Source organism: Pungitius pungitius, chromosome 17 (assembly GCF_949316345.1).
Source record: "Pungitius pungitius chromosome 17, fPunPun2.1, whole genome shotgun sequence".
Classification (NCBI taxonomy): Eukaryota; Metazoa; Chordata; class Actinopteri; order Perciformes; family Gasterosteidae; genus Pungitius; species Pungitius pungitius.
In genome coordinates this window covers 15,045,945-15,068,270 of record NC_084916.1, presented here as the reverse complement: position 1 = coordinate 15,068,270, position 22,326 = coordinate 15,045,945, and positions in this window count along the sequence as shown.

Below are 22,326 nucleotides of genomic sequence, written 5' to 3'. Positions count from 1 at the left end.
GCCAGCCGGCGCTATCATATCGCAGTCCCGCCATCCAGCTCTGCCGAGCTTGAAACAGAGAAGTGGGGGGGGTGGGGGGTGATGTTGAGCCTGGCGATTGACGCCTCATTACGCTGTCATAAGCCGCCGACCGCCGCGGGTTGGTCAAAGGGAGCCGAGCGCGGGCTCCATCCATCCAGACGGCTCCTCCGCTCTTCCCGCCCCGGAAGGCCGATGCCCCCCCCCCCCCCCCGCCCCCCACCCCTCCTCCCGCGTTAATTAACTTCCCGACGTGTCACTCCTCGTCGTTCCCCGCGGCAACCGGTGTCCCGTGGCTCCGCTTTTATCAAAAGGCGGGCACGAGGAGGGGGTGGGTTGTGTTTGACATCAAACCGATCCGCTCCGGGGCTGGAGAAGGCCGGCCTGAGCCCCCCCCCCCCCCGTCCCGGCGTGGCCGAGGTTTGACCCGCGAGAGCACGCGACACTACAGTGCGTCTCTCTGTCTGAACCCCAAACACTGGAGTCAGTCATCCTCCCCGGGCATACGGCCGCCATGCATCGCCCGGGGTTACGCCCCCGGGGGGGGGTGCGTGGGAGGGGTTCTGGCGTCCCATCTCTGAAGGCCTCGGCTCCCCCCCGGAGGAGCAGCTGGTGCTAGCTGGCAGCTGCTGGGTGCAGTGGGAATGGTCCTTCCTCACGCGTACCCTTGATTCCTCTCGATGAATCCCGAGTGCAACCGGTGCAGCTCAATGCGCACTCTTATCCCTTATCTCTTGTCGCATGTTTTGATCTGCATATCCAATGTTTAAAGCTGACCTCAACCTCGCCAATGACGCAGCAAAGCGTGAACCCGTCATACTTCACTCGGTCCCATTCTGTACAAAACATGGTTGCCTATGGTTGTGTCTTTTTGTTGTTTTGTTTTGCACGCAGTGAAAACCCAGCGTAATCTCTTCCTAACTGGAGCTTTATAATTGTCTTTTTTCTCCAAGTCTTTCTCCCCAAAATTGGGAAAGTGCTCAACTTAGTTAAAAAGAGATGTGCGAATGTGACAAAACAAAAGAGAAATGAAAGAACTTCTCTACCTGCATCACACAAACTCAGGGTATAAAATATCACCTCAAAGTTTTCAATGTTACACCACGTCTGAATATTCAGAAAATGGTGTTTGTTTGTACTTTGAACTTGACCTCCTGTTGCATCAGGCTTGAGGGGAGAGTTATAGATCGAGAATCCTGCCCCCACTCCCCCACCCAGAAAAGAGGCCCTTCCAATTTCTGCTACCAGTAAACCCCCGCCCCCCAAAAAAAAAACCTTCCAGGTGACGTCTCTTGATAAATTATACCGTGCTCTGAGTTTTCGTGCAAGACCCTGTGAAATATGTAGATGTGACAAACCAGGAGCTTTTGCCCCGCTGCAGGGCAAAGCAAACATACTTTATGCTCGCAAACACTTTTAGAAAGAGAGAGAGAGAGAGAGAGAGAGAGGGAGAGAGAGAGAGAGAGAGAGGGAGAGAGGGAGAGAGAGAGAGGGAGAGAGAGAGAGGCCATTACCAGGCCACAGCGACCTGGAGCAAACCTCTCCCTCTTTATCTCTCTCGGCCGCTCCGCAGCCACACTGGTACTAATTGAAAGTGCTGTGAAATATAAATGAACACGCAGGAAGCGAGCGGGCTGTTTCCTTCCTGTTCCTCTCTTGCATCCTGCGTCTCTCGTCTCTCATCCCTCTTGATCCTTTTATCTCTTGATCTGCCTCTCCCGGTGAGGTCAGATTGGTCTCTCTCTCTCTTGCTCTCTCACTGCGTACATCTCACCTCCGCTCACCTTATCTCACGCTAACCCTTCACCTCAGTTTAGACAGGTTAGGTATCAAAACTGGTGCAGCACAATGAAGTCAAAGTTATTCAAACGAACAAAAAGTTTGGCAACAGTACAACCAAAGTCAGCTTAAAGTATGTGGAAACTTTTGTGTCTCATCTGATGCTTCAACAAACTCCGGTTTTCTGTTTTTTAGGGGTGTTTCCACCAGATGTTGTTACCTGGCTGCAGGGATTTGCTCCCATTTCACCACAAGAGCATCATAAAGGTACAAAACTGATGTTGGGTGATACGGTTCATCCCAGAGTCAGGTTCCTCCACACCACACTGGGAAAAACATCACAGGGAGTATTGCCACGTTAATATGGGCAAACTTCAACTGTGCTTGCATGTTGAATACACACACGCACACAGACACACACACACTGTTGTGCATATTGACTGCCGATCTGTGGTTGGCACACGGGACGTAACTCAAGGTCACCGGGCCTGCAGGAGCTGGCTCGACCCCCAAGGAAATGTTTCTGAGCGTCAGTCCTTTCCCTTCATGGCAGCCTCATGCAGAAAAAACACACACACACACACACACGCATGCATGCATGCATGCATGCACGGTGCGTGCTCCTTGCTGCTGCCTGATTGTTTGATGTCCCTATGAGCTATCGTTCTGTGACTGTACGAAAAAAATAAAAAATAAACATAAAATAAAATAAAATGAAAGCCTGTTTGCGTGTTTGTGCGCAGGTGTTTTTTAGTTGATCCCAGTCACCTCTGACAGCCATTATACACCCACACGCAAAAACATCCCTCGGTTCCTCTTACCCCCCCCCCCCCCCCACACCGGCTCACTCCCCCACAACGCACACTAAAAAGACATGATTTGTTGCTGCGTTTCTTCTGATTTGCACGGGACCGACAACAGCGCCACGGCCACGTTAACAGGCCTGTAGGCGCTGGACCTTAAGCACAGTGAGTTGGGTTGGGTTGGGGGGGGGGGGGGGTGGAGAGATCAAAAAAGTGATTCTGACCGTCAATCACCGGTTTTTCCCCAACACACGTATCGTAATTTCTCCCGGGACTGAAGTCAAGGTGTGACTTTTATGTATGCGCATGTCTCCGAGGAGGAGGAGGTGTCAGGATCGGTGCTGGGTGCAGGTTGACGGAGGCAGGCAGGACTCAAACGCAGAGCTTTCAGCAGGTGATCTTTATTCACCACAGAACCAAACAGAAGCCAAAAACGTGCACCAACGAGGACTGACATGGACAATGACGCGACAAAGGACAACTGGCACACAGGGCTTAAATACACGAGGGAGGTGCAGGTGATTGGACACAGGTGGAATCAATCACGCAATCACAAGACAAGGCAGGAAGTGAAGTTAACCCAGGACCACAAGAGACATGAAACTTCAAACTAAAACAGGAAGCGAAGCCAAACCGTGACAGAACCCCCCCCTCAAGGACCGAATTCCAGACGGTCCTAAAGGAGGGTGGAACCCAGAAAAACAGACAAGGGAGGGAGGGCGGGGAACCCGACAACCCCCGGCCGCCCAGGGGACTCCAAGGGTCCGCGGCACGGGTTCGGGTCCCTCCGGCCGGGATGACCGCCGGACCTCAGGGTCTCGGGGGGTCTGCCGGGTCGGCGACCGAGCCTCAGGGTCTCGGGGGGGTCTGCCGGGTCGGCGACCGGGCCTCAGGGTCTCGGGGGGTCTGCCGGGTCGGCGACCGGGCCTCAGGGTCTCGGGGGGCCTGCCGGGTCGGCGACCGGGCCTCAGGGTCTCGGGGGGCCTGCCGGGTCGGAGACCGGGCGTCAGGGTCTCGGGGGGCGTGCCGGGTCGGCGCGGCTCCGGCATGGTCGTGGCGGGGGGCGCCGAGCAGTGCGGCTGCGGCGTCGTCGTGGCGTGGGGCTCCGAGCAGTGCGGCTGCGTCGGCCCAACCCCTGACCCCACCCCCCCCTCAAGGGCCGGATCCCAGACGGCCCCCAGGGGTGGGGGGGAGAGGACCAAGGGATGGGAGGGAGGGGGCACGATCAGGGGCCGTGGGGACGGGCCAGGAGACTGGACTCTGGGGGCCGGAACGGGCGGAGGCTGGACTCTGGGGGCCGGAACGGGCGGAGGCTGGACTCTGGGGGCCGGAACGGGCGGAGGCTGGACTCTGGGGGCCGGAACGGGCGGAGGCTGGACTCTGGGGGCCGGAACGGGCGTCGCTGCCGTCGAATGCGGAGGTCCAGGGCGTGGGGGTCGTACCTGGCCTGGAGGCGGGCGGCCAGCTCCAGCACCTGTTCCCAGCGTGCGCTGAGGACTGGGGGCTGGACGCTGGCCTCCATCGGCGAGGCCCAACCTGGGTCTGGAGAGGGGCGAGGGCGGTGACTGGAACACCGCCCGGAGCCTGCTGGCGAGTCGTGGTTGGCATTACGCCGGGCAGCCAGCTGCACGCTGCGTGGCCCACCAAAGGCCAGACGGGTTCCCCAAAAAGGATTTGCAAAATTGTATCCTGCTGAGTCCTCTTTTGGTCGCGTCATTCTGTCAGGATCGGTGCTGGGTGCAGGTTGACGGAGGCAGGCAGGCAGGCAGGACTCAAACGCAGAGCTTTCAGCAGGTGATCTTTATTCACCACAGAACCAAACAGAAGCCAAAAACGTGCACCAACGAGGACTGACATGGACAATGACGCGACAAAGGACAACTGGCACACAGGGCTTAAATACACGAGGGAGGTGCAGGTGATTGGACACAGGTGGAATCAATCACGCAATCACAAGACAAGGCAGGAAGTGAAGTTAACCCAGGACCACAAGAGACATGAAACTTCAAACTAAAACAGGAAGCGAAGCCAAACCGTGACAGGAGGAGGAGGAGGAGGCGCGCGCCGGTACCCGCGGCTGTGACTTGGAGCGCGCAGTCACGCGGTCGAGTCTGCGCCGGCCGTAAATCACCTCTGCGCCTTCGCTGCCTCTCAGTCTGTGTTCCGTGATAGATCCTGACAAGCTGCCGTCTGAATTATTGATTCCCTGATCTGAAATTTTGATGCTAAGCCCGAGGGCTGGATTAACCTGCCGACAGCGCCGCCGTCTCCCCCTCAACCGCAGCACACACACACACACACACACCAATATGCATATTCATGTCCACACGCGAGACACCAGTTGAGGTGGTGGACCCTCCTCTTGGCCAGGGCTGCACATCCCACCCACGGATATAAGCTGGGGGCTGATTGTCCCCCTCTTTTGTCTGTGTTCATTTGTCCCCCCCTGACCCCCCCTATGAATGGCTCCGGGTGGGTCCCATGGGTGGGTGTGGGCTGTGGGGGGGGGGGATGTTCAGAGCATCATTGGACTCGATTCATCTTGAGGCTGCAGCTCCCTGAGGCAGTGTCATCTATTCGCGGGAGACAAATGGATAATTCATTTCATATATATACAAATAAAGCACTGTGGAGGAAACGTAAAATAAGGACATTTGGAAAGAAAAAAACGTTTTTTTTTTAATGGAACTGTGTCGAGGTGATTCTCAATCAAGCTTTAAGCTGCATTATTCAATATTTCAGACGAGATGTGTGTGTGAAATATGTGGCTCAAAGTCACTGCACTTACCTTCTTTGCATCTTTCGGGCCAATCGTTTGGGTTTCAAAGCTCCTGTTTCACCTTCTTTTAGGGCAGGCCTTGTTTTTACAGAAGAAAGCTACCAGCCCACTATAAACTTCAGATGTGTAATCTGCAGCCGACACATTTAGAGGCTAAATGGCCAGATATATTGTTCCTCCAGAGCTGGTGGAACGATGAGCTAAAAGGATTTTTTGCTAATAAGTCTGCCACAGCAGCTGGAGCAATTTTGTCCTTAAAGTTTTATTTCACTGACCCAAAGTGGACCCAAAAATAATGAACGTATCACGATTTTTTTCTCCTGCCAAAAAAAATAAAAATGCTTCTGCTTTAAATAATTAATTTTGGGAAATGTTGGATTTCATTCTCTCTGTCGAAAGCTTAACAATGAAAAGATTGACATCTCACGTCGGCGGTGGGATTGTGTCCTGAAGTGTTTAGCCTCGCTTAGCAGTGAGACTGTCTCTAAACCCGGACAAAGCTAATTAGCTTTTCTCTCCCTGCATTCAGGTGCTTTTCTTTTCACTACGGTGGGCCAATCGCCTCCAAGCGCCGTACTTAACATGCCGACATGATCGCTAGCGCTGATCACCACACCCTTGGAAGAAATACAAATGGACTTGTTCCTCAAAAATGCACGACTGTACGCAAGTATGTGAGCTTGCTCGTGTGACATTGGTGACATAATTAACAGAAATCGGATTGCTTTCCGTGTGTGCTATTTACTCTTTATTAGCTTATTTATTGGAAACCATAACTGAATTCATCTTCATGACGAACCCGGGGCGACTCACTCGCTCACTCACTCACTCAGCGCATTGACCCCCTCCTGACCTGTCATGAGTGGGTCCACTCCACTGCATGTGTGGATAAAGACATCATTGTACGGAAGGAAACGAGGCAAAACACAGCACATTTTCCTTAACTCTAACTCGTTTTCCTTGGTATTAAATTGCTTAAATATTTCCCCCGAACTCTTCCTCATAGGAGCTGATATTCCTGGTGGTTTTCAGCCGGATTGACCTGGATTGCACCTGCATGAACGGCTCCGCCAGCTGTGGTTCAGGAGCAATTTTTTGTCCGTTGCGTGAGTGAATTTTTCGGGGCCCCTTCAGAATTTTTTGGGACGCACGCCGCCAGTGCTGTGAACCCTCCTCCTCCTCCTCCTGTCACAGACCACACGGGGCCAATTGACGAATTGTCAATTTCAATTGATGTTGCGCCTTGAGTGATTGGTTACAAATGAGGTCTTTCATGGTGAACACGCCTCCTGCGGGGGAAACCGCCACGAAATAACACTGTGGAGTGATCAGAAGACGGATGAAGGTACGTTGTGGATCTAGCAGTAAAGTAATTACGGCCTTGTTACGAAGTGCCATAAACTAATGGCCTACGCCAAACAGCGCCGCAGAGGGTATTGTTAAAATGCGAGTGTCTTTATTTATTGCCCCTTTCCTCTGTCAGCGTTGGACCTTTCCCCCTCTTTGCCCCCCGCACCCCCCCTCCCACTCCGTCTCCTCCTGTGTGCTGTTTCTCTTTGCCTATCCGTCGCATTGCTAAGGTGAGTCCTCTGTCTCCTGATTTATTCATGATACGACTTTTAATATCATTCACTATGACACCGGAGTCTGCATCTCAAATTAAAATCCTTCAGGCAAAGTGTGCGCTGCGTGCCGTGCACAAAAATGTGTGTGTTGGTTTGAGGTATAAAAAAAAGAAGAGAACTTCCACTTTATCTCCATCGGTTTTATACAGCCTGCTTAGGGAAGATGCTTAAATAATTCATTGTCTGATTATGAGACAAAGCATGCTTATGCACAACTGTAGTTCTATACGTATATATATTTTTACACACGTTGCGTGTGACCTGTCTGTCTGAGTCTCTATGGCAATGTGTCATCTCAACAATTAGCCAGGTGTAATTGAGGGGGTACGTGATTGTCACCGGCAATTGTAGCGTCGGGAAAGGCACGCCGCTCACGAGCGTGTGGGGGCGGAAACCGCGAGCGGGCCTCCGTGTTTGTCTCTGAGTTCTAATGGGCGCTATAAGCTTTAATTGGAACATTATCAGTTTGTTCATGAGCGTATGTCAACATATGTGGGAGGAAAGGTACGCTTGTGAGGAGCTTTTTTTTTTTCTGTTTAAACATGTGGGCGGGATTTTGTACGTGTTTGTCAGTGTATTGGAGAATTTGTCAGGAGCATTTGAAAGTGACAAAAGAAGGGGAAAAGCCAAGCGAAGACTGGAAATTACCGGGGTTTTTTCTCCCTCGGTTTCCGGTTTAAGTGCGTTCTTCCTTCCTCGATGACAACCAGGTCACAAAATGTTCCTGCTGATTGCAATCGGGTTGCTGTCGCCCCACACCTGATCCTAAAGCTCCCAAATGCTCTTAACTGATGCCTTTTGGAGAAAAAAAAAGACATTCACCAATGAAATGGTGGTGGAACAACAGAGCATATGGCTATATAACATATAACAAGAATAAACACGTATGTACTTTCGTACATTGTCCAAATACAATTCAAACTGTTGACGTAACCAAGAACAATGCATTTGAGCAAAAACAGCTGGGATGAATAATAGATGGGTTTCTATATATATGCAGCAGAGGCTTTCATATGCCATATGCATGTATGTATACTCAATTCAAAGGAACACATGGCGCCGGACGTCCCCAAAGGCGTACCCGACTTCCTCTCACAAGGCTGTTGGGGTACATCAGACCAAAACAGTTGGGATTCACTGCTTTATACTCTTTATTATCGACATAATAGATTTCTACACGCAAATAGATGTGACCTAAAAAGTAGTACGGTGGAAATAATTTAATTGGATTTATTTTGAATAGCCCAAGATCCTCATTCACAAATGATCCTCAATGGGCTTTAGAATCTGGTCACACACAGCATTCTCTGTCCTTGAACCCTTCCATCACATGAGAAACAGCAAGGAGAAAATGAGGAAGAAACCACAGGGAGAGCAACAGAGCCGGGATCCCCCTCCCAGGATGAACTCAAGTGCAATGGATGTCATGTGTGCTGAATGATCACACAGCACGTTCAATGCATATGACAGACGTTGTCCATATGGTGTTTAAGCAAAATAATTATGGCGAAAAAACAAGATAGTAGAATAACAACAATGGCCACCGGGCCTGCGGTGCATGTGTACATGTACGGCCCATGTGTACATGTATGATCCAGGTGTGCCTGTACGGTCCAGGCGTACATATACGATCCAGGTGTGCCTATACGGTCCAGGTGTACATATACGATCCAGGTGTACTTGTACGGTCCAGGTGTGCCTATACGGTCCAGGGGTACCTGTGCGGTCCAGGTGTACATATATACAATCCAGGTGTGCCTATAAGATCCAGGTGTGCCTATACGGTCCAGGTGTACCTGTACGGTCCAGGTGTGCCTATACGGTCCAGGGGTACCTGTGCGGTCCAGGTGTACATATATACAATCCAGGTGTGCCTATAAGATCCAGGTGTGCCTATACGGTCCAGGTGTGCCTGTACGGTCCAGGTGTGCCTATACGGTCCAGGTGTACCTGTACAGTCCAGGGGTACCTGTACAATCCACGACTAAAAGGACTCCAGAGGATCTCTGCGTTGTGTCTGCATGCTCTCAGGGCGGAAAGTCATTACATGCATTAACACCTAGCCCCTCCTCTTACCCACAATGCTCTATGCCTCCACAATAAATACCCTGAGGACAATAGCCAGGGACGACAAAAGATGAAGAGGAGGCTGGGTGCATGTTGTGCATCAGAGCGAGGGCAGGGCTCGGCAGTGTCCCCTCGATGCTGGCTGGTTTTTGATGTTGAGGACTTGCTTTCTAATGTTATGCAACTTTGAAGATAGAGTGTTTGAAGTTATGCATGAGTTGGACTCATTTCCAGCTTCTTCCTGATTTTGTTTTTGTTGTTTTTTTTTCCCCCTCCATGAGATGCACAAGTCATGTGTTTGAAGGGAAGGAATGTTCCAAGGGTAAATCTGCCGAGGGATCCATTGTGGTTGTGGTCTTTGCTCTACTCATGCCTTAATCGTGTCTCTTAAGTAATGGCCGCTGCTCTGTTTCTCCTCACTCCTCTCTCCTACCGAATCTATACTCTCTTCTAATTGTCATAGTCTTTCTTTGGTTATATTTATTCATTGAGGTCAGCAACTGACACGCTAACACGGCTACGGAGAGGCGCCTTTCATGTTCCTACCTTTGACTGAAGGCCTCCACAGTTCTCGTTCGGACCTGTGATACCAAGTGAGCCGGCCTGACCCGCGTAGTCCTCAAAATGGTATTATCAAAGTGAACAACCTCTGAGCAAAGCAAACAGCCTTAATGGTCCACCTTGTTCATTATCGGAGCAGGTAGAGACCCCATTCCTAAGTAAATGCCTTTTTAGCTTTTTTCACCATGTAGCTGCTAACGTTGGTGCGTCAAATTGTTGGTGGTTAGTGGTTTGTAAAAGCAGTGAGCCTGGACCAAAACGCTCAGCAGAACCACGATAGAACCACAGGATGACGTAGGGTTTTTTTTTTTTACGTTGTCCGTGTGTTTCTTAGACAATATGACTTTAAGAGTTTATCGTAAAAGATTGTCAAACTGGACACGTGAATCTTTTGATGGATGTGAGGATTTACTTTGTGACATTTAATCAGATATCAACCACGCCAGTCTCCTGATAAACAATTCAAACACGTATTTGCTCTCGCCTCCGTCGGAACGGGCTCATTTAAACGCTTTAAGGACTGCAATGAAAACCCCATTCCAGCTCGGTACCGGATGTATCCTCGCCCAGTTCTGGATTCCTCCATCTAACTCCTCCAATAAACGACACCGAGCTGTTCGGGCGCCATGTGTTCACTTCACTTGCTCCTCTCTGCAACCCTTGAGACAAATGATGTGAATCCTCCCTTTTAAGAACGCTGCAGCCCATTTTGGATGGTCCTGCAGGAGCAATAGCACTGTTCAGTATTTAGGATTAGGCTTTGACAGCATGGAGGGAGAACCCATTATACCATTGTCGTGTGAAGCTGGAGCGGGCGGCTCGGATCTCTGTGATGTGCACTTTTAATGAGGCCCATTAAATCAAGTGGCAGTTCCTCACCAGGAAAAGTTGGTTGGTGTTTAATAGTTCCACCGCAAGCTTACATAAGCCCCCCCGCCCCCCCTTTTAATTCAGAGCTGGGGCGCTCTATCTGGGCAGCGCCGGGAGAAGGCTCCCTTGCTCCGCCGAGAGGCACGCAACAGCAATTAGCCGTCCTCTGGAGTCTTAATTAGGGAGCCACGCCGACCTGAAGACGAGCGCGTGAGAGGACCACACGTCGGTCAACAGCCAAACAAAAATAGATGAAAAAAAAAAATAGAGGCTCCAATTAATTACAGACTCCAAATGAGCATCCCAGTCGGATGCGGGCCTTGAGAGGCGGTGAGGAGAAGGCCGGCAGCGCTCTCTTTGGTCTCTGCTGGAGTGATGGAGGGTTGCCACCGGTCCACGGCCCTTCTTCTACCTCCTCGGCCACTATGCGCAGAGCTCGCCTTTTGAGAAGGTAGAAGAACGCTGATGGAGCCTGGATCTCATGCTGCACCGTCTTTAATTAGCTCGAGACTGACTGCTCGGGGGCTGTTGTTATCCTCCATGTGGTTAATTGGCATTCAATGGATGCACTCCTTATTGTTTGTGTGTGTGTGTGTGTGTGTGTGTTTGCGTTCTAGGTGTTACCTGCTACCATTTCCCTAAGTGCATCGCAGGTGCTGCTGCCGTGGCCATGGTGATGAGCAACGGCGTCAGAGAGGATGACAAAAGACAATTGCCATGGCGACGGCGCACGGCGCCTTGCACTCTTCGCGGCGAAGACGGCGCGGTGACGTGGGCACGTTACCGCTGTGACGACAAAGGGCCTGGAGGCACGGCGGCGGCGTGCGAGGGTGACGGGTGCGACAGCGACGAGCGTCACGGCAGCGAGGCCCCCGGCGCCCACAGCGAGGGCTTCGGTGCCGGATTACGGCCAGAAGACAGCAGGCCGCCCCTCGTTAACTTTAACGAGGTAAAGGCCGCGACGCGCTCTTTGTCTGGGGAGCGTCTCTTTTCATATTCAAGTGCGCCGCTGGGTTAAACGTGTGTGTGTGTGTGTGTTTGCCTCTGCAGACCTTGACTGCTGACATAATACCAGCGATGCTTTGCGTTGCGTGTGTCTATTTGTGCGTGTTGGTGGGGGGGGGGGGGCGCGCGGCCCGGGCGCCACGCCAGTCTCTAAGTGACAGAACCCCCCCTCTCGTTGGCGCGTCTTTGTCTCGGAGACTAATGGCACACGGAGAATCAATTACCGCCATAACGCTGGTGATACGCCAGATCTGCTGTGGAGGAGAGGATAAGCCATTCCCGTGCGCCCCCCCCCCCCCCCCCCCTCCTCCGCTTCCCAGCATCCCCCCCCCCCCCCACCCACCTCCTCCTACTCCTCCCATGCCGACCAATGGCCCGGTTGGAGACGATGACATGTGTCCCCCCCCTCGCTTCCCGTCATCGGACCTCTGCGGAGCACCGCAGGGAGATGGCACCCATTCCAGACACTCCCCAGAAGCCACGGGCGCACCCAGTCATCAGAGGATCCCACCCGGGGGGGGGGGGGGGGGGGGGCGGAGGAGGACACCCTGCGGCCTGAAAAAACACGGTTCCTCTCCACCACTCAGTGCGGCAACGTTTTACCAGCTGTAATTGAGCCTGGAGGCATTGTAGCTCAGGCTCTTTCTTTTCAGCTCAGACTCTTAAAAGATTAACTTCACCGATTTGAAACGTCACAGAGCCGGTTGCACGGTGCTCTGCAGCATTTGTAAAAAGAATACTTTAATAAAGTCAAATTAGAAAACATTTTTGCTCAAATAAAAATGCTCTTTAATAAGACATTTTTTTTAAATAATGAAAATATTTATTTTCAATATGACGGAGATTCTGATTTTTTTTCTTTTGTCTCTCGACATTTGCTTCCCCACCGCTGCATGATGAATGCAGTATTTTATTGTAAAACTTGACAGTTTTCCAAAACTACATCTTTGTTTTGTGTAAACGAGATTAGGGAACATGAATATTATTCATATATATATTTTTAATTTTTAGGCAAATATAAGCCTGACTCTTGTGCTGCATTAACATCAATAAGGTATTTTAACATTAATGTAATATCATTTTAATTCTGACACTCGAAAAACCTCCATGAGAAATAACAATAATAATTTGTTGAAATCGTGTTTGTCTTGCCAGGAAAGCAGAGCGATGCTTTAGATTTACACACACACACCTGATGTGAAACCAAGAGGTAGAAGTAGAAAGCGCACTGCTTCTATTTAACATGAGATCTCTCAACAGAAAACGGTGCACAAAGAGCCACATGAAAGCTCGTGGCGGCAGTTCGGGGGGGAACATAAGCGCCGACTGTCGAATTTAAAAAGGCCTACAGCGAGAGAGAGAGAGAGAGAGAGAGAGAGAGAGAGAGAGAGAACGAGTCCCCCCCCCCCTTTTGGTACGACCTGCCGTCTGAAGCCCTGCCTCGGCCCTGATCTCGCACACTGGTGTCTTTCAAATTACCCACCACGCGGGATCAGACCCAACGCCCCCCCCCTCCCCCCCCGCTCACCCCCCCCCCCCTCCTCCCTCCTCTCACGGCTTCAAACGGGCCCTTTCGGGGCCCGCCAGGAGGAGGGTTTCGCCGAGAGGGAGAAGAGAGGTGGACGGAGGCATCTGACAGACTCATCTGCAACGTAGAGGAGCAGCGCGTCAGTCTGTGGAAAAGTAAAAGAGATGTCTGTCTTCTGCTGGTACAGTAAATAGCTTTTATATACTTGAGTATAAAAAATAAAAAAACACAGCGCTCTTCCCGCGGCTTTGAAAGCTGTCTTCGTCTAGACGTGGTAAACGGGCTACATTTGAAGTGTTGCCAAATAAAAAATGAGCTGTTACTCAAAGTCCTCTTCGCTCTCTTTATCTCCCCTCAGTCTCCCCCCCTCTCTTCCCTCTGAAGCTTCTACCGTCCGCGGATGATGGCACCTGTTTTCAGGAGAAATCGTCCCGGTGACAGGAATACTGCTCCGCAGCGTTATTTCATCCATAAAAACCTCAGGGCGGTTGGCTGAATCATTAATAGGTCAGTTCTGAAGCGCCTAGAAGGCGAGCAGAGAAATATAATACATACATATAGAGAGAGATATATAGATATACAGTACTTGTTCCATCATGATTTCTATATGCATTTCTCAGTTATTTACATTTAAATGCAGCTTGGAATCTGGCTTCAGTGAGAACAAGGAAACTCCCGATTTCATCGAACCATGTGACATTTAAACAAACAGTCCACTTGGGGAGGATGTTGAGGTGGTTTCTCACCGTCATGAAACCCCAAATCTACTTGATTCACGTGCAATACTTTAATTATATTTGTAATCATCTTAAGCCAGATGTTATTACCAAACCTGAAAAAAACATTTGTTGACAAATGTGGTTTCCTGGTGTTTTGTTTCAGCTTACAATAAAAACCAGGTGTTTAAAACCGAGACTCTAGTCCAGGAGAAAATACATTTAATTCCATGTAGTTTGCTTTTACACAAGGTTGTACACACATACACAAGGTCAAAGGTCAAAGAACAGTTACTGAGACAAGGGCTCTCTATCGTCCCTGACCAGGAGCTCTGACCAGGAACGCGGCCCCAACCGCCGGAGGAGCCTTCAGGCCCGCAGGGCGGAGCCTCCGGTGGCTTGGTAGGAATGTGTCCGGCCGCACTCCTCGGGGTCGGCTTACTGGTAGAGAGGGAGAGGAAGTTGTCGTCACCATCAAAAGCCCTGGTACCGGCCGAGGGATCTGAATCACATAAAATCGCATAAAATCGCAGTGGGCAAGAACTTCCTGTCCTGGAACCTCGGCGGTTTACGGGCCGGCGTGGTATTTCGAGGCGGTGGTTGGCGTGAGACGCGGCCGGCGTTGCTGCACGTTGGCATGCGCCGCGCCGCATTCCGGGGCTGTAGCGGTGGAGGGGGGAAAGAGTCCTCTGCAGGAGGATCACACAGCTGCAGACGACATGCATCACATGACGGAGCACTGTCTCCTCAGCCAATGGGAAGGTTGCCACAGAGATATTTTGCACACCTTTATGTGTATCGTTATTTATTCATCATTTAAGAGATGAATTTGAGATGAATCATCTTAGTGTACTCTTATTTTTTTTAAATTGACAACCTGTTGAAGGTAAAACTGTCCAGACAGGAAAAGTGATCTTAAACAATGAGAGCAGCATGCGGCAGCGTGGATGAGAGTAAGTGAAACTTGTATCGAGGTGATTGCTTATTGCAGGAGTTGGCCGATAGTCACTTAATAGGATGCGTGTTCTGCCAGAGAAAATGCGATGCTTTAACTGTGAAATGCCAAGAAGGCTGGAATTGAAATGTTACTGAATTCATTTTTTCTTCGGATTCTCAAATAGAACCTAAATATTTGTTTTTTTTTTTCTAACATACGCACATCGTCACCACGTATGATTCGATGAATTCGTAAAAATAGATCTGACCTCATGATGTAAGCGAACACCATCAGACGCTTCCCTTTGGTTTATATAGTGAATCTGTACATTATGCCCCCATTAACATTCATGAGCAGAGTAGAGGGAAGTTTGAGATATTGTGCTGCATGTGTACACAAAGTTCTTTCCCTACAACTTTGTGTGTGTTGTGTGTGTGTGTGTGTGTGTGTCTTCATACCCGAGGGACATCACAGCAGTATCTCATTTCACATGAAAAGGCCCGGGGCTCGCGGGAAAAAGTTTGTGCGGGAGAGCACTGCCTCCACACAGTGCCCCCCCCACCCCCCGCCTGCCTGCCCGCCCCCCCCTCTTTTCAAAAACAAAAAAAAATAAAGAAGAATTTTTGATTACAGTAACAAGCCCATACATTATGCAGGCGTTGGGGATGATGAGCTGATGAAAGACGGCCCTTTTAACCTTTTTTTTTTCCCGAAAGAGGAAGAATCGCCCTCCCCTTTCTGTTTGGCCACATGCGGCGAGGACGGCTCAGTGACGGGGTGCGTGTGCGTGTGTGTGTGTGTGTGTGTGGGGGGGGGGGGTGTCCATATCTTCAATATGGTAGTATGCAGTGAGACGTGATGTCCTCGCGCTGCAGCTGTTGCAGTCATTTCTCCTCTCGGGCTCCGTTTCACTGGCGGTGCCCCGAGAAAGAGGATTCCAATTGATTCTGCCTGCTTTTGTCAGGGCAAAAATGTGGATGTGTGTCTGTAAGTGTTGTGTAGTTTGAGGGAAGGGAAGCTGGGGGGGGGGGGGGGGGGGGAATGCTGCTGATTGTTGGCTTCGATCAGTGCGGCTGCTGTGAGCATCCTGATAGGAAACGAGTGCACCACTTCCAGAGTGTCTGACTGCTAATGTGTTCCTGTGTAACACTATATACACCCCCCCCAGACACACACACCCCCCCCCCCCCTTCACCCGTCACCACCGCCCCTTTCCTGCTACTTTCACTACAACTGCAATACACACTCATTGACTCCAGAATACCTGCCACATTACACATGCAGTCGCACCAACAAAGGCAGCGCTAATGGGTTTGAAAACACAAACAGAGGTTCAATACCTCCGAGGTCTTCTTAGAGAAGTACTTTGTCGTTGTAAAGATGACCTTTTCATACGAACTCGGCTCGGATGACATTTGCGCCACAGGATCGGACGGTGGTGTTCCTTCAGACCCCCTACGGCCCCTTTGTTTTTCTGAAAACGTATTATTTAACCTTTTTTCTAAACGTTAAGATGTACATTTGTGACCTCTTTTTTTTTGTAATGAAGATCTAAATCTTCAAATACATTTGTGGCTGAGAGCCAAAATCAAAGTGGAAAGTCGGAAGGTATTGAAAAAACAAATTTTTGGCTTTTCTTTGTTTTTATTTTTTTCTGGAGAACTGAATTCATGATTCATATAATGCGACTAATGGCTAAATTAGCAGTTTCTTCTTCGTTCCTCCATTGCAAACAGTTGCGTTCAACCGAAAGCTGTTAATGTGAATGAAATATAAACTCTATTTATGTTGTTGCTTTTTGACAACAGTAGAACTGAGCTCTCAAATGAGGTGATTTTATTCTCCACATGGGGTTCCATATTACTGAATATCCTCGTTGGGTTTCCGTTTTACGCACAAATCACATGGCGACAGGATCACACATGTGCAACTCCACGTGCACCCCAGGACATTTGGCACCTCTCTGAATCCCCCCCCCCCTGCACAAAGAGCCATTGTAGTTAAATATGATAATGAGCCCAATATGCCCTCCTCAGGAATGTGTGAAAACGGGGAAGTTTCAGTCTAGAAGTGCCCTCTTTCCCACAGTCTTAAAGCGCCAGTGCCCCCCACCCCTTCCCCCCCCCCCCCCTCCGGAAACATGACTGGCATACAAATGCCTTTGTGCCTCTGCCCGGTGGGGAGTGATGGGGGCGGGGGGGGGGGGCACTTTTGGCGGGTGGGTGAGCGCGAGAGGGCGCCCTGGCTGCCGCCCAAAATCCACAATGGCCATATGCAGAGGAGATGGAGGAGCATCCGCCCCCCCCCCGCCCCCCCCCCCAGCCCCCCCGCCCCCCTCCTGAGGGCCTGGAGGTTAACTGTAGATCAGCAGGGCCGCGAGCTCTGATTAGTGATCAGCGAGGGAGGAAGCAGGCGCCGGCCAAGACAGTTACGGAGGGGAAGGTGCCAAGTTTGAAAACGCCACAGGTGGGAGGGGGGCAGGTAGGTGGGAGGGGGGGGGGGGGGGGGGGGGCTGGCGGCGCGTGGGCAACCATCAGATGTATGCAGTGTTCGAAACGGCTCCCCGGGACAAAGAGCCAATTTGATTTTGTGATGGTAATTATCAGAATGGAGATCAGAAGCCATAAACGTAATGTAACACGGGGTTTGTGAGCCGTGTCAGAACGAGGGGAGCTGTCCCAACTAATGGCGTGTCGCGTGGCATCGAACTAATTATTCACTTCCAAAAAGCTGCTTTACAAAAAAATATTTTAAAAAATGCTTTAGTGGATGAAGATATAGAAATCTGATTTCATGCAACACAAAGGGTTTTAGCGAGCAGTAAGAACACTCAGTGTAAGAATAGCAGTGGCTGTAAAAGAGAATATAGAGATATATACACAATTAATGTTGGACTGAATAAAAACACAGTGGCTCTGAACAAACTACTCGTGTGATTTCTCTTGTGGTTTCTATTTATTACAGAAAAGAAAATGAATTAAACTGCACATAAAGTTCCTTCAAGTTCTCTTTATCTTGTTAATGTAGAATAAAAAAAGAGTGTTTTGTTTTGCAATTATATAGAGCTTATAAGTACGAAGCACACACAGAGCACATTCCTCAGCTCAGTGAAGGTGTGGTTTACATCTGACTCCAGGACCTCTGAGCTGTTGGACCCCCCCCCCCTCATTTCGGATGTGTCTTTTCAAAATAAACATTTGCTCTTCCATTTGTTCTCACATGGATTTTACCAAAGCTTTGTTCAAAAACATAAACGTAAACTTTGAATGTAAAAAAAAATGACAGTCGCTTGATCCCAATGTTGAGAGAAAAAAACAAATGCTGATATTTAAAAAGTTGAAAATAAGGCACAAAACTTTGGGACATCGCAGCAGCAATTATTATAATCCTGATGTTTGATGCTCTACTGCTTGATGTTGTGACTGAATTTGTGTCATTAGAATCTTCACCATCAAGAAAACCCGCCCAGCTTCCATTTTCCAAATAATAAAATTAAGTTAAACTAATGCAGTTCAACATGAACACAACCGCCACAAAAAAACACACTTTTCTGCTCATCAGCATGGCGGAAAGCAAGCGTGTGTGTGTTTGTGTGTGTGTGTTGCCCAGTGTGTGCGCACGTGATTTTTAAGACATCCCGAGATTCCGGCGGGCCGCTGCGCGGTCACGGTGTCGTTGTACAAAGGTCCAATCAGCGTGCGGCAGAACAGCAGGGCTCACAGCGGTGGACCTTTCTTCAAGGCCATGGCGGTACGGAATGATGAAAACCCTCCGGTCTGAAAGAAATGTTCGCCCTCAAACGAGGGTGAACGGGTCATTATCGCCACACCGCATCAAGAGGAATCTTCCTCGCAACCTCCACTGAAACCTTTACCGACTTAGCAAAGGCTAAACCGCTGGTTTGCGTCCTTATTGACGACCTGTTTCTCTTTTAATTAATTTAACGTGACAGCACCGCGACACATAAAACGACACATACACACGTATGTAAGGACGTCCTCCCTATGCCACGAGTAGTACAATCAATCGATCGAGTGTTGTTTTCTATCACGTCGTAATGGAAAACGCGTCTCTCTCATATTCGTACAAACGGCCCTTTGGGTTTTATGTCCGGAGGAGTTTCTGCTCCGGACATCAAAGCTGCAGAGCGATTTCAAAGAGAGAGATGAGACGCAACTCCGGATGCCCGTGACACGTGGCGGCCTCGCATCCGGCGGGGGGAAAGGGAGGGGGGAGGGGGGGGTGTAACCTGGCAAACTTGAGAATAGAGATGTTTGTTGTTTGACTGCACGAACCCGACTTGGTTGAAGCCGACTGGGAAGAGATTAGTGAAACTGATCTAATCCGTAGTGTCAAGCCACGCAAAAATACTTTCTTACCCTTCTTTCGGGTCATTGGTGACCTTCCCCCCCCCCCTCCTCCCCCCTTCCCCCTTCCTCTCCTCTCAGGCAGGCAGCAAGGGCAGATGGGTGTCCAGTCGGTCCGACCCCGGGGGTGTGTTTGACACCCAGCTGGGAACTCAGGCTCAGCCCCCGGGCGGGAGGCCTCAGCATCATCCGTCGGGGGGGGGGGGGGGGGGGGAACTTCTACTGCTGATGCAACTCCCTCAGCTTTCTGAAATAACCCTGTCACAGGAATTAGCTATTTAGCAATGGCCGCTCCATGCTTTCTCCCCCCATGGTTAACCAGCCTGTCAGGAGGATGCTGCTTTGGAGGTCGCGGAGGTCAAAATGTAGATAATATCCAAAGATAACATGGTTTTGTTTACTTTTGTTTGTGATGGATATATATATATATATATATATATATATACAGTATATATATGATCTGTCTTTGTTTAACCCATTTAATGCACATTGGTCTTGATTAGTTCTGCTCTATTTTACTACCATTCACATTCAATACGCAATGAAACATTGTCTGGATGAGGAACTAAAGAGATTTAGATATTTTAGATTTTAGTGGAGTGAGGGCGCTTACAGGCACAACCTGTTGATGCTATGATTTATGTTGTGATGTAATAGTTTAAGGCTTTACATGGAATTATAACCATGCGGTTTGAAAGGTAATTCCAGTATTGAACTCACAAGTGTTTATCTTGCAAGAGAAATGTAGTAGAAAAGTACTTTAAGTCTATACAATGTTTATAAGAACAAATAAAACGTCAAAAATCAGTCGGAAAATGTGTTTTTATTCTTCGAGAGGAATAATCATTTGAACTTTTTTAGTTTGATTGTCTAGATTGTCTTTTCAATGTTTATTGATTAGATCTTTTGAACTTTGGCTTTCAGATCATTCATGTAAATGCATGGTAATACGTATCTGCTTCTTAGTTGCTTTAGTTCTCAAATGCTTTGAAAATGCAATCAACAACTTTTTTCCCCAAATTCCTTTGATGATAAATACATGCTAAATAAATGCTGTAAAATGTTCATATTCTGCTTTCATGTTTTGCCACAAAAAACTTGACTGATGCTCGTATAAGTGCAGCTAATTTAATTTAAATCTACTTTTTCATTAATATATCAAGACATTCTCTCCGTTATCATTTGTTTTCTGCCCATTTGGTCTCATCCACATTTTGTCAGAGAGGGTTTAATCTAATTTATTACACAATTATTTTCCCACGAGCTTTAATCGTTCCCTCTCCAAGGTCTTAGGACTGTGCCATTGTCAGCACGCGCGTTTAACGTCTCCTTCGGCCCCCGTTCCCCTCGGGCCACTCCAAAGAGCAGGGATTAATATCCATTATGGACGGGTGGGAAAGTTCCCCTCCATGTGCCAGGTCCCTAATAGGAACATGTGTAAGTCATTACCTCAACACTTTGGGCTCCAAACACAGTTTAAGTATGTGTGTGAAAGAGAGAGAGGGGGACAGACAAGGAGAAGTGATTGATGATCAGGACGCACAGAGTACAGCGGTAAGTAGGGGGGGGGGGGGGGTTCTTTTTAGTGTGATAAAGCACAGAAAAAGCTAAAAAAAAAAAAAAAAAGTGGGCTTGGAAAAGTGGGTTTGGTTTTGCCTTTGAAATGTGACAAAAGGCTCCATGGCGACAAACCGTCCATCAGATGAGAGATGAATGGCGTCGGCGATACGGGCCCTGGGCCTCGTCATAATATGGAAGAGCTGTCGACCGGTGCTGAATATAAAATGCACACACGTTGAAGGCTTTTAATTATCTTTCCACTAATGTCCTCCTTGATGCATTTGGAGGCCTGTCTGAAACTGACACACACCTGTAGGACCTCCCTCCACGCGTTTGAGACGTTAAAAGTAGGGAGGATTGAGACTTCGGGAGGATGAAACTATAATAAAATAAGTGCTCTGCAACAGTGACGATTGTCAAGTTCTGCTTCTCAGCCTGCCGCCCCCCACGAGAGAGCATGGCCCTCCTTCATCAACAGCAGATTTGAATGCATTGAAATGCATTGTCCGTCCTTTTCACGCGTCTCCTTCACCTCCCTCACTGAGGAAGATGAGAAACAGAAGACTTTTAGAGCCGTGAAGGTTTAGGTTTTTTGCAGCTTCCTCTGAGTTGGCTTGAGGCTGAATGCCGTGTTTGCACATCTGTACCCGCAGCTCTGACGACCTATTTAGGAACTTAAGAGAAAGTCATCTATGTTTTTGACGCGGCCCTCCTCATGCTGCATCCCGCTCGGGCCTCCTCCTCCTCCTCCTCCTCCGAGGAAGGTGTAGAGCCAGAAGCCCTTGGTGCTGCTGCTCTGCGAGGCCCAGAACAATGCGTCCACACAAGTGGGGGGGGGAAAGCCAATAAATCCACACCGCAGCGGACGGCGAGACAACGCAGCGCCATTGTGTTGGCGTTGGCTCTTTGTGTGCATGCGCATGTGTCTGTGCGTCCGTGTGTGTTTTTGTGTCTTCGCCTCAGAAGGAGCGGCCCTCGACACACAGCTACTATTGTCGGGAGTGCTCGGTGCGGTGAGTAGAAGAGGAGGAGGGGGGGGGGGGAGGGGGTGGCGGGGGGTCGAGAAGGAGCGCGAGGTGGGGAGGAGGTGATGTGAGCGCGAGCAGACTCCTCGGAGCCGGGCGAGGAGCTCTCTCCGATTATAGTGGCGGGGGGACCGCAGCGAGACGTCGCTCCGGCAACCCCCGGCAGCCCTGCCCGTAAATCATGTCACCCGGGGCTCCTCGAGCGGCGCCCGGGGCCTCCGATTCCAGTCTGGAAGCATCCCGGCTGGGGGGGGTGAGACCAGAGGAACCACCATCCCCCCCCCCCCCCCCGGACGAGTATACCCGAAATATACACCTCAAAGGGCTTTTTAAAATAAACCATCTTGCTCAGAAATCCGTCCGTATTGAATCAAATTTTTCTGATCAGTGGGGGGGTTTCTTCTTTTTTTTTTCACCCTTGGCCTTTTTGAACCCTGAAACCGAGCTCCTTCATTTACAGCTCCAGCAGTCAGCCAAAAACAGTAATGTCAAATTAGAGGGAAGAATTGAAATCCCCTAACAATTCCTTCACTTTTCTTTCATTTGCTTCAAGTTGCTAAATAAGCCAAAATGACTAAGAAAGACTGCAGATGGTTCTCTAAAGAGGGCACAACTCTGGTGAGGCGCTGTCGGTTGTTCACTTCTAATGAAAGCTTGCTGGGCCAAACGCATTACTGCTTTGGAAC